Genomic DNA, 13,469 nt, shown 5'->3' on the forward strand with positions numbered 1-13,469 from the left:
GATTTTCGGTTAGCGCATGCTATAGCACGCGTTAATCCGGTGCATGCGCTAAAATTGCTAGCGTGGCTTTGTAAAAGGAGCCCTTAATCATTTATCATAGCTTCTTTCATTTTCTTCTTGGCTTCTTTTGATGCTTTCCAGTTCATTACAAATTGTCTTGCCATTTCTTGTATTTCTTTCCCATCAAGAATGTCTAAGGTTTTTGAAACTATTATTAGTCTATCTTGGTACTTGGCTGAATGGCAAACTGGATTTCCTCTAAGGTCCAATTAACATAAGAACATAAGAATTGCATCTCCGGATCAGACCCTCGGTCCATCAAATCCGGCGATTCGCACACGCGGAGGCCCAGTCAGGTGTACACCTGGCGTAATTTTAGTCACCCATATCCTTCTATGCCTCTCATAAGGAGATGTGCATCTAGTTTGCTTTTAAATCCTAGAACGGTGGATTCCGCAATAATCCTCCTCTGGGAGAGCATTCCAGGTGTCCACCACTCATATCAGGAAGTTCTGCTTCACGCAACTTGTCCTGGACTTGTCCCCCCCTTAGCTTTAGTCCATGTCCTCTTGTCCGTGTCACATTGGACATTGTAAATAATTTTTTTTTCCTGCTCTGTTTTGTCGATTCCTTTCAGTATTTTGAAAGTCTCGATCATATCCCCTCGCAGTCTCCTTTTCTCAAGGGAGAACAATCCCAGTCTCTTAAGTCGTTCCTCATATTCCAAGTTCTCCATACCTTTTACTAGCTTCGTTGCTCATCTCTGCACCCTCTCCAGCAGTTTTATATCCTTCTTTAGGTTGGGAGACCAATGTTGGACACAGTATTCCAAGTGTGATCTGACCATTGCCCTATAAAGCGGCATTATAACTTTCTCCAATCTACTCGTGATTTCTTTCTTTATCATACCTAACATTCTATTTGCTTTCTTTGCTGCTGCTGCGCATTGTGCCGACGGTTTCAGGGTCCTATCTATCAGTACACCCAGGTCCTTTTCTTGTTCGCTCTTACCCAGAGTTGCACCTTGTTCTTTCTGCCTAAATGCATCACTTTGCACTTTTCCACATTAAACTTCATCTGCCATTTCTCTGACACAAGTCACTCTGGAGTTCCTCACTATCATTCTGTGATCTGATTGCCCGGCATAGCTTTGTGTCGTCTGCAAACTTGATGATCTCACTGGATGTCATTGATGAAAATATTAAATAAGATGGGCCCAAGTACCGAGCCCTGGGGCACACCGCTAGTCACTTTCTCCCAGTCTGAGAACTTCCCATTTATGCCCACTCTCTGCTTTCTGTTCTCCAGCCATTTGCCTATCCATCTTAGTATATCTCCCTCTATTCCATGGCTTTGTAGTTTCCCGAGAAGTCTTTCATGTGGAACCTTGTCGAATGCTTTCTGGAAGTCCAAGTATATTATGTCCACCGGTTCTCCACTATCAATTTGTTTGTTCACGGTCTCAAAAAATTTAAGTAAATTCGTCAAACATGATTTCCCTTTCCTGAAGCCATGTTGACTGGCTCTCATCAGGTCGTGTGTATCCAAGAGCCGGACTATGCTATCTGTAATCAGTGCTTCAACCATCTTTCCAGGGACAGACATAAGACTCACATATACCGACAGATTAAAACAGCTAGGACTTTTCTCCCTGGAAAAGCGGAGACTTAGAGGAGACATGATAGAAACCTTCAAGATCCTGAAAGGCATAGAAAAGTAGACAGGGACAGATTTTTCAAATTAAGGGGCACACAAGTACAAGGGGGCACTCGGAGAAACTGAAAGGGGACAGGTTTAGAACAAACGCTAGGAAGTTCTTCTTCACTCAGAGGGTGGTGGATACATGGAACGCGCTTCCAGAGGCATGTGGTAGACAGGAACACATTAAATGGTTTCAAAGAAGGTTTGGATAGATTCCTGGAAGAAAAAGGGATTGAAGGGTACAGATAGATATATACCACTGCTCAGGCAATGGGCTTGATGGGCCACCGCGGGAGCGGACCGCTGAGCAGGATGGACCTCTGGTCTGCCTCAGCGGAGGCAACTTCTTATGTTCTTATGTCTGTCCCATTTGCTCATGATGAATTCCAGGTCCTCTATGTAATTGAGTTTATTGTCCACTGCTTCAAACTGTGTTAAAATTTTCCAGAATTGCCAGCTCTCTCAGTTCATCAATATTGTTATTACTGATAGTCAGCACCAAGAGGGATTTTGCCAGGGATTGAAGAGTCCTTGGATCAAACAGTAGCTTCTCTTCAGAAGGAAGCCACCGACTATCAATATGTAATTCTCAAAGTACTTCTAACCCTTCCAATCTTTCTAGGACTGTGATATAATTACCACTCAGATAAAGTTCTTGAAGCTTTTTCAGAGCTGTGAGATTCTCTGTGCAAGAAATGGTACCAATGTGTTAAGTTTGAAGCAAACTCCAGGTTGTGGATTTGAGTAATACTGTTGTCATACAAATATAGGACATTCCGGTTTTTGCACAAGGAGCTGTCATCAATGTTTCTATTTGAAAAGTTCAGGTGTGTTATCTTCTTCAAGCTACTGTACCAGAGGCTCTTCCCTATGACTCATGATGCGATTCGTGCTTCTAGCCAATTAGATCCACAGTGAGCCGAACCACGTTTCATTCACAAACTAGGTATTTTCAGCCAAAGTTATTTCCAGGGTGTTGACTCAAATCCTCTCATTATTGATGTTTTAAAGCTGCTGCTATGTACAGTTGGATTGTGGGTCTGGGAATCCGCTGGCAACTGGGGAAAGCCTTTTTAAATCTAAACCTCACTATACTAGATATTGAGCCTTACCATGAGAGAGAAATAGTCAATACAAAATTTCTACAAGAATACTCTGGATTGGGTCCACTTAGCTACCAAGAATGGCGGATGGATTCCTGGGCTGTTTGGGGTTTGATGTTTAAGGTTGATACGTTTAAAGCTTGAGCTATTCCGTTTGTTATTTGGAATAAAGCTGTGGCCAAGTTTAAATCATATTAGGTGTGGGAAGGAGATATATGCCATGTTTCTAGGTTTGTGTGCCTGCAATGCACATTGGCAGATAGAATTCTCTCTGCTCACTCAGACAGGGACACCAAAGCTTTGGTTTTTTGGTGCGTTTTATCAGACCTGCTAACCCCGGGTCCTTCTGCAGGGGGGGGAGGGGTCCCTGGTGGAGCCCTAGTGTTTTTTTGTCTCCAAAGCTTAACTCAGATGCTGAAGCAAGCTCTGCACAAGTCCTCTCTTGGGACTAATCCTAGCCCTTACTCTAATCCTCATCTTTTTGGGGGACCTCTACGGGCCCCATTTTGAGGTATTACATAGAATCATAGAAATAGACGGCAGATAAGGGCCACGGCCCATCTAGTCTGCCCACCCCAGTGACCCTCCCCTACCTATCTCTTTGAATAGATCCCACATGTCTATCCCATTTTGGCCTTATTAGTGTTATAAAACATATCTGGTCATTCCGCAGAACCAGAGGAAGAGCGATCTCATGTTCGGCTGTTTTTGGTAAGAGAAGTTTAGCTTTCAATGCCTAGCCAGAAATATATCAACTTAGTAAAATAAACATTTTGGGGTTCATAATCAAAAAATAAAGACATCCAAAAACTGTCATAAGCCAGCACTTGGATGTCCTAATTGCTGGGACGTCCAAATGTTAATTTTTGAAACCATCTTTCTGCTCTGTGTCTTATCATCATTTTCGAAGGCAATTGAAGACACATTTGTTTATTAACTAATCAAATCTTTCTAACCTGTGTAACTTTTTATATAAATATTTGTAAACCGCACTGAACTTACCGGTTATGCGGTATAGAAATAATTTATGTTATGTATGGTCAAAGATCCAGAAGGCGTGTTAGGAGGTGCATTCTGGGCATGCTTAGACTTGGATGTCCTGTACCTATAATTGAACCTTTCCTAAGATGTCCTGAACGGAACTTAGATGTTCTGAGCTACACTTGTTTTAAAAGCATCTAAGTGCCAAAAAAGTGCCAAAAGTGACTAACCCCCTTCAACCCTCCTCAAAAAAAAAAAATAAATAAATAAATAAATATATATATATATATATGAATGAAACAGTACATTCCTGCCTCTAGAACAGTGGCCTCTGGTATGGGAAAGGTTAGTAGAGCATCACACAGGTGTATTAAGTAGCCTACTGGATGGGCTAATGAGCCACAGAAAGGAGGACCCAGGTCCATAAGCCCCTCTAATCACTACACTTATGGTAGAAAGCATGAGCCCACTAAAATCCTACTACACTGTCACATAAGTGCCATCTGCAGTCATAAGGGTCAATAGGGAGGTAGATAGGTGGGTTGTTGTTTGTTTGGAGGTTTTTTTTTTTTTTTGGGGGGGGGGGTATTTATTTAAAACATTTCTAACATTTTTGTAGACCTAAGCTGTTTACAAACATAATCATCATGTAACCAACATAAAAATAAGTAAACAAACATATCTGGAACATCTTCAATCAAGATCCCAGGTCAATCGAGAGAATGCCTCATCAAACAAAGAAGTTGTTTTCAATAGTTTCTTAAATTTTTTAATATCAGAAAGCAATCACAGCTGTCCTGTTAGATTATTCCAAAATAAAGCATCTTCAGCTGATATTATAGATGGTCTCATATTGGCATAATATACATTCGATAATCCATCTGTTGATGGTCGTAACTTTTCCTCTGATCTTAATGATCTAGATCAGGGGTGGGCAACTCCAGTCCTCGAGGGCCGGAATTCAGTTGGGTTTTCAGGATTTCACCAATGAATATGCATTGAAAGCAGTGCATGCAAATCTCATGCATATTCATTGGGGAAATCCTGAAAACCCGACTGGATTCTGGCCCTCAAGGACCGGAGTTGCCATCCCTAATCTAAATGGTTGATTGTGTTAGATACCAAGGGATCTTATAATGAATGACTTTAAAAATTAATACCAGGACCTTGAAAACAATACGAGGGCTCACCATAAAAAATAAGGGGGTTATAGCGTGATGTACATATGGCACCCTTTTTTGTGAAGTTCACAACATAAGAACATAATGAATTGCCGCCTGCAGGGTCAGACCAGTGGTCCATCGTGCCAGCAGTTCACTCACGCGGCGGCCCCTAGGTCAAAGACCAGTGCTCTAAATGAGCTCAGCCTCACCTGTGTACTTTCCAGCTGAGCAGGAACTTGTCTAACTTTGTCTTGAATCCATGGAGGGTGTTTTCCCCTATGACAGCCTCCATAAGAGCGTTCCAGTTTTCTACCACTCTCTGGGTGAAGAAGAACTTCCTTATGGTCGTACGGAATCTATTCCCTTTCAACTTTAGCGAGTGCCCTCTCGTTCTCCCTTCCTTGGAGAGGGTGAACAATCTGTCTTTATCTACTAAGTCTATTCCCTTCAGTATTTGATCATGTCCACTCTTTTCAATGGAGAAGAGGCCCAGTTTCTCTAATCTCTCGCTGTACGGCAACTCCTCCAGCCCCTTAACCATTTTAGTTGCCCTGTGTAGGAAGGACTCTAATCAGGGTTGTCAGATGGCAAAAAGTAGTCCAAAAGGTAGCCCAACTTGTCCTTGGAGTTGCCCCCAAATATCCCAAACAATTGCTGCCAGAAACCCCTCTATAATTTATCAATCAAATGCTTCATACATATACAAACATTTATTTATACATTGCACATATCCCAAACAGTACATAATGATGTACAAAATAGAAAATGACACTGTGGAAAAAAATGTGTCCCTGTCCCCATGAGCTCAGTCCCTGTTCACGCCCCATCTCCGCAAGTTCGGTCTGTCTCCGCCCCATCCTTATGAGCACAGTCCCTGCCCTGTTTCCGCAAATCGTCTGATCCCATCCACACAAGCCTCGAATAGTTATGATTTTATATTGAACTTGTTATTAAAGTATAAAAAGAAACAATATTCTGTATAATTGTCATTTTATAAATACAAATAATACAGAGCAAGGATCAACAAAACCCGTTTCCCATCCCCTTCAAAAAATATCCCTTCCACTATCGAGAAAACTGAATAAGCCAAATTATTACTGCATGCTACATAGAAATATCATGCTAACAGAATTCTGCAGTCAAACATGACAGAATTAGTGTTAGGGGAATGCAACTAGGGCAACTGCCCCCTGGTCAGAGAGAGCCCTAAGCCAGCTGGATGCTAAAGAAGCACGGCCTTTATGGTCCCCAGTTATGTCTAACACCAATTCTAGCAGGATACATATTTCAAATTGGATATATTGTAATCACAAAATAGAAAATAAAATTATTTTTTTCTACCTTTTGTCTCGTCATTTTATTCTTCAAATCATGTTGGTATCGGGCACTGGTTGGTTTTCTTTTGTCTTCTCTTAACTCACTTGCCAGGGTTTCCTGACAATTTAACATTTTTTCTTTCTCCATGCTCACCATCCATCTTCTATCTCTGTATGTATTGTTCCTCATGTTCAGCATCTCCCTTCTCTATGTCTCTTATACATCCCTTTCTAGTATTTCCCCTGCCTTTATCATCTCACCATTCTATGACCCCCCCCAACCGCTGTGTACATTATCACTCCTCTATATCCCTATGCTCTCCTTTCCTGCATCTTCCTTCTGTGTTCTTATTCTCCCCCATGTCTAGCCATCTTCTCTCTGTGTCTATATATCTCTCCCACTCTCTTCCCTCACCCCCCATTTCCAGGCATCTAGCCATCATCTCCCTCCTTCTCCCCTTCCACCTCATGTGTAATTTCTCTCTCCCTCTTACCTACCCCCCATGTCCTATGTCAAATCTCTCTATCCCCCCTCCATGCACCATCTTTCCCTTCTTCCCCTCCATTATATGAAATTTCATTCTCTCTCTTCACCATGCATGTCTCCCTCTCCTCCCCCCGTGCCACCAACTTTCCTTCCTCTTACCTCTTCCCTCCCCCAGTGCCACCAGCTTTCCTTCCTGAAGTTCCTTTCACTCATTTTCTCCCCTATGTCACCAGCTTTCCTTCCTCTTCCCTCCCTCTGTACCAACAGCTTTCTTCCTGAAGTTCCTTTCAGCCCTTCCCTCTACCTGCGCCACCAACTTTCCTTTCTCTTCTCCCCTGCACTCCAAGGGTTGCTTCTTTGTGCTTTCTCAAACATCTTCAGTGGAGTCGGATGACGGCAGCGACCTTGGGAGACCCTTGATAAAGCACTTTTTTGCGCGAAACATGTCAGGTCAGACTCCCAGGTTTTGGCTGGAATTGAGCTAAATACTCTTGCACTTTATATTTATTCACTTTACAAATATTTGTTTTACAATATTTAAATATTTATTGAATTAAGGAAAGACATTAATAAGCACTTGAATGGACAGCCAATTATGAGGCACCACATAATTCTTCCCACAGTAGTGAGATAAATACAGCGGTGGAGTGGTGGGGCTGAGGTGTCCTTTGCAAACAGCTAAAACTAATGATGAATGTGGAATATATCCAGGTCCTGTTCTCCTTTAATTTTGATTCATGAATATTGAGGCTGGATAAAAATATTGAAGAAATATTAGCCATAAAGTGTTACTCTTAAGGAGATGTGCATCTGGTTTACCCTTAAATCCTAGTACGGTGGATTCTGCAATTACTTCCTCTAGGAGAGCATTCCAGGTGTCCACCACTCGCTGCGTGAAACAGAACTTCCTGATATTCGTCCTGGACCTGTCCCCCCTCAGCTTCAGTCTATGTCCTCTTGTCCGTGTCACATTGGACATTGTAAATAACTGCTTTCCCTGCTCCATTTTGTCGAATCCTTTCAGTATTTTGAAAGTTTCGATCAGATCCCCTCGTAGTCTCCTCTTCTCAAGGGAGAACAACCCCAGTCTCCTAAGTCATTCCTCGTAGTCCAGGTTCTCCATACCTTTCACTAGCTTCGTTGCTCGTCTCTGCACCCTCTCTAGCAGTTTTATATCCTTTAAGTATGGAGACCAATGCTGGTCGCAGTATTCCAGGTGCAGTCTGACCATGGCTCTGTAGAGCGGTATTATAACTTTCTCTGATCTACTCGTAATTCCCTTCTTTATCATCCTAGCATTCTATTTTGCTTCCTTCGCTGCAGCTGCCACATATTGCGCCGATGGTTTCAGTGTCCTATCTATCAGTAAACCCAGGTCCTTTTCCTGTTCGGTCTTTCTCAAAGTTACACCTGACATACTATACTTGTGATCTTTATTTTTTCTGCCTAAATGCATCACTTTGCATTTTTCCACATTAAAATTTACCTGCCATTTATCTGCCCACTTCTCCAATTAATTCAAGTCGCTCTGGAGTTCCTCGCTGTCCTTCTGCGATCTGATTGCCAGGCATAGCTTTGTGTCGTCTGCAAACTTGATGATTTCACTGGATGTTCCTTCTTCAGGTCATTTATGAAAATATTAAATAAGATGGGTCCAAGTACTGAGGCCTGGGGTACACCGCTAGTCACTTTTTCCCATTCTGAGAACTTCCCATTTATGCCCACTCTCTGTTTTCTGTTCTCTAGCCATTTGCCTATCCATCTTAGTATATCTCCCTCTATTCCATGGCCTTGTAATTTCCTGAGAAGTCTTACATGTGGAACCTTGTCGAATGCTTTCTGAAAGTCCAAGTATACAATATCCACCGGTTCTCTACTATCAATTTGTCTGTTCACTCTCTCAAAAAATTGAAGTAGGTTCGTCAAACATGATTTCCCTTTCCTGAACCCATGTTGACTGGCTCTCATCAGGTCGTGTGTGTCTAGGTGCTGGACTATGCTATCTCTGATCAGCGCCTCAACCATCTTTCCAGGGACAGACGTGAGACTCACAGGTCTGTAGTTGCCTGGCACTCCTCTCGATCCTTTTTTAAATATCGGCGTGACGTTCGCTATCTTCCAGTCATCTGGTATCTGTCCTGTTTTGATTGACAGGTTGGCAAGTTTTTGCAATAGTTCTCCGATTTCAAATTTCAGTTCTTTTAGGACTTTCAGATGAATTCCGTTCGGTCCAGGAGATTTATCACTTTTAAGTTTGTCGATCTGGTGGTAAATCTGGTCCAAGTCCACTTCTACAGTGGTGAGGCTGTCCTGTACGACTCCCTTGAAAATTTTCACTGTGTCAGGTATTGTTGCGGTGTCTTCCTTTGTAAAGACAGACACAAAGAAGGAATTCAGTCTGTCTGCAATTTGTTTGTCATCTTTGACGCACCCTTTTCCTCCCAGGTCGTCCAGTGGTCCCACCGCCTCCGTGCAGGTTTTTTTCCCTCTCAATGTCTATTTTTCTCACTTTTCTTCAGGTCTCACTATTAGCCTCTTCTCCAGCCTCTTCCCCCCTTCTTAGCCAGGATGCCTTCTTTTGGTTATAATACTGCCATGAGACTCTAGGGAAGGGGTGTCAAAGTCCCTCCTCGAGGGCCGCAATCCAGTCGGCTTTTCAGGAATTCCCCAATGAACATGCATGAGCTCTATTTGCATGCACTTTTTTCATTGTATGCTAATAGATCTCATGCATATTCATTGGGGAAATCCTGAAAACCCAACTGGATTGCGGCCCTCGAGGAGGGACTTTGACACCCCTGCTCTAGGGGTTATTCTCCTAGCCAGTATCCCCTTTCTACAGCTAGCCTCTCCTCTTCAAGTCCCTCTAACATCTCCTCCACTAGCAGTTCTCTTGAATTCCTCACATGTTCTCTGCCTTTTCATGCAACCTCACTCCCACGTTTTGTCACCCTTCTCACTTTGCCATTCCTTTCCCTGCAATTTCCCCCCCAACCATACATTCCAAAATCTTTATAAAATGGAACAGGCATCCTGGACATTTTGATTTTTGTATTATCAGCAGTTGTTTATAGTAGTTGTTAGGACTGATGAAAAACGCCAACCTTTTAGGTTTTCATTCTGTCACTCATGGCAGTCCATTAGTGATCATGTGATTTGTAGAACATCCATCAGGCATATATTTACAGAAAATCAATGATTTATATCAATACTATCCACTCTGCTTCTGAATTCATACCCCATGGATTGTCCACATCCAACTTACAGATCCAAAACAGTTCTCTTCAATTGAGAAAACCATCATGATCCCCTCCTCATCAGTGTGGTGTAACTTGGTTGATGGCTCGCCAACTTTCACATACACATATATCTTTGAATTGTGGAAAATATCATGCAACATTTAGAAGAAGGTGTAAAAAGAACGTTTTCCTTACAAAGCAGAAATACTAAAGAGCTCAACATTTAACAGCTACCAACATCATATCAAACCAAGAAATAAGTCAAAGCCAATGTAAAAACACAATCCCCAAATACCCAAAAACTAAATTTTATCAACTTTTATTGGCTAGGTTGTTAAGGTTTTAGTAAGTTATTTATGTGTATATTTATATGAAGTATTAACACATGTGTGGGGTGAAGAAAATTTTTTTAAAAAAGCATAAAATAAAAAGAAGTGATTAATGAATGTGTGGAAATATGCATATTCATTAGGGATATCTTGAAAACCCAACTGGCTGAGAGTCCCCCAGGACAGGGTTGGGAACCACTGTTCTAGACCATAGGGACATGCAAAAGCAGTCCCCCAAGAAAGCTAGGGTGGGCTTTCTGCACCAGCCCTTAAGACCAAGGACCAAAAGGCAGAGTCCTGTCTGGCAGCAACATCCACTCTGTAGAACTTGGCAAACGTGTGCATGTCGCCGCCATGCAAATCCCCTCAGGAGAAAAAGATCTAGCTTCCACCCATGAAGAAGATACACTTCTGGCAGAAAGCGCCTTAACATAAATAGGGGACAGTTGCCCTGCAAGAATGTAAGTGGACTAAATGGCTCTATACGGATCCTCCTGGAGATCGTAGCCTCAGAAGCGAGAGAACCTTGCATAATAAAATGAGCCATCTCAAACAGGAGGTCAGAAAACAAAACTCGTTAGAGACCTGCCAATAATGCAGGAGCACCCTGCACACGTCCAAGTTCTTTAGCAGTCGATCCTGATGATTGGAACCCGTCAGCTGAACATATTATCAGATGGACAAGGAAAGCCGAAACCACCTTCGGAAAAAAGGAAGGAACTGTCCCAGGAAACTCCAGTCTCAGGATCTTGAAGCCAAAGGGTGTCGACACGACGACGCCTGCCCTTCAGAAACTCTACGGACCCAAGTGAGAGTGACCAGAAAAAATGGTCTGGAGTGTTAAATCCAGGAGAGAAGCATCCTTCAGAGGTTTAAAAGGAGCCTTGGTGATTTTTGTAGGGGGAGTGGCCAAGATGGTGGCCACTCCCCTGGTGTGCTGCAGGCGAGACTTCGTTCGACTTTTCCCTGAATTATGTCTCATACAAAGCGTAAGGGCTCAGTTAGGTCGGTTCCTCCACTGGCTGGAACTTCAACACCTTTACGTCAGACTGTCCTGGACTTCCCCACCAGAACTCCTCTCTCGTCTGGACCGCGAGGCTCGGTGAAGTTTTGGGCCCCAGGACTTGGGCTTTACCTCTGAACTGGAAGTTTCTCTCTCACCTCCAAATCCCAGTTCCTCCATGTCCCACAGCTGATGCATCTGCACTTCGGAGCGGCCCTGATACTGAGGCGGTTTGCAGGTGACCCCTCTATGGAGGAGAGCGCGACAGAGTTAGGAGCAGCTGGTTTTGAAAGACAACTAGGGGCAGAAGGAATTTTGCTGACCCCTGTGGATGTAACATTGCTTGACGTCTGGAAAGTGCTCCATAGGTTGGAAGGAACTGTTCGGAAGACTTCTGATGAGACTTCAACACTTCTTAAAAAGGTAGACTCTTTAACTAAATCTTTAGAGGATATAAAAATTGAAAATGAATCAGGTGTTGGGGCTCTTAATCAAGAAATAACTGTTCTAAAAGTTGTCAATGAAAGTTTAATTAAGGACAAAATTGTTAATCCACAGAAAAAGAGCAATTAGAAAATTATAATAGACATTTAAATCTGAGATTCTTAAATTTCCCCAAAACACTGGAAATTTCCTCGGTTGAAATGTTCAGGAACTATCTTCAGCAAGTACTGGGCTTCACTCCTGAAGGTATTCTGCCTTTAAACAAAATTTATTATTTGCCTGGTTCCAAAAAACATATAGGGAGTGAAATACCAGGAGCTACTCAACGAGTTGTGGAACAACCACTTGATCTGGGAAATTTATCGGAAATTCTAGAAACAACTACACCAAAAATTGATGAGAAATCTACCTTGCTTGCTTCATTTGTATTTCAGCAGGATCTTAATGCTGTAATGAAGTTATACTTCGGTAATGCCTCAGACTCCTTTCATGGGTCAGCGTATTTGGGTTTATCCTGATGTTAATAAAGAGACACAAGAAAGGAGGGAAACTATTTCTACTTATGAGGCAAGACGAAGAATTTGGGGGCTACTTTTTAATTGGCATATCCATGTAAATGCCTCATTAAATATTTGGGGATGAAATATACTTTCTTTGTTCCAGAACATCCTCAGGAGCTTTCTAGACCTGAAAAAGATTGTCAAGGAATAAGTAGACTGTATTATATATAAAAGGAACTGATCACGTTAAAGCCAATTCTTAATTATTTTCTTACTTTTATAGTATTAAGTCCCTAATTGGACCCCTCCCCTCTATGGTTTCTGTATTGGGGTCTAAGAAGAACTGAATTTGTTTCATTGTAAAAATTATATGCTTGAAAATTTATTTTGTTCATGTTACCTGCACAAGTGTATTGCTTGTTATGATTTTCAAATAAATAAATATTAAATAAAATAAAAGGAGCTTTGGCAAAGCCAGACAGCACCACATTAAGGTCCCAGACTGGGAACAGATTCTTAATGGGTGGCCAGACCCAAAGATATTTTTGCTAAACCAAGCAACATCCAGATGCAACTCCAAAGAGAACTGACAATCCTGGGATCTAAAAGCAGATAGACCGGCCACCTGAATCTGCAGAGACGCCCCCGTGAGGCGAAAAGCAAGGACCCACGACACCAGTCGAATAGGGTCCACCTGTTCCTGGTCACAACAATGCTGGAAGGTCATCTACATCAGTGTTCTTCAACCTTTTTACACCTATAGACCAGCGAAAATAAAAGAAATATTTTGTGGACCGACATCAGTCCGTGGACCAGCGGTTGAAGAACACTAGGCTAAGTCATGGGCCAGACCCCGCCTATCTCTACCCCAGACCCCGCCCCCATAATAGTACTAATTTTAACAACTATTTTTTCCATTCATTTTTCACAGATACACAATATAATCTTATTAAAAACACATAATGGTTAACCACAAAATTAAACTACACAAAGCACACTGACAGCAGATGTAAATTCTCAAAATTTACATAATTCAATCACTAAATTCAAAACTAAAATTATTCCCCCCTATCTTTGTTGTCTCCCTCCCTCCATGCTATGCCTTACCTTCTGGCCTGCTCCCGCCTGGCCATTTTATGCCGCCCCCGGTGTTAGCTTCAGGTCGGCTCCCTCTTCCTCACTGATGCAGTGCTAAAAGCTGCG

At 42.3% G+C, this 13,469-nt stretch overlaps 1 protein-coding gene and 1 pseudogene across 1 annotated transcript in view; both read right to left on the minus strand.

Annotated features, from left to right (window-relative positions):
* The window catches only part of OSBPL9 (oxysterol binding protein like 9), a 187,061-nt gene that overhangs the window by 116,736 nt on the left and 56,856 nt on the right, over nucleotides 1-13,469 (minus strand).
* LOC117346737 lies at nucleotides 69-11,502 on the minus strand (annotated as a pseudogene).

Source organism: Geotrypetes seraphini, chromosome 12, assembly GCF_902459505.1.
Source record: "Geotrypetes seraphini chromosome 12, aGeoSer1.1, whole genome shotgun sequence".
Taxonomy (NCBI): Eukaryota; Metazoa; Chordata; class Amphibia; order Gymnophiona; family Dermophiidae; genus Geotrypetes; species Geotrypetes seraphini.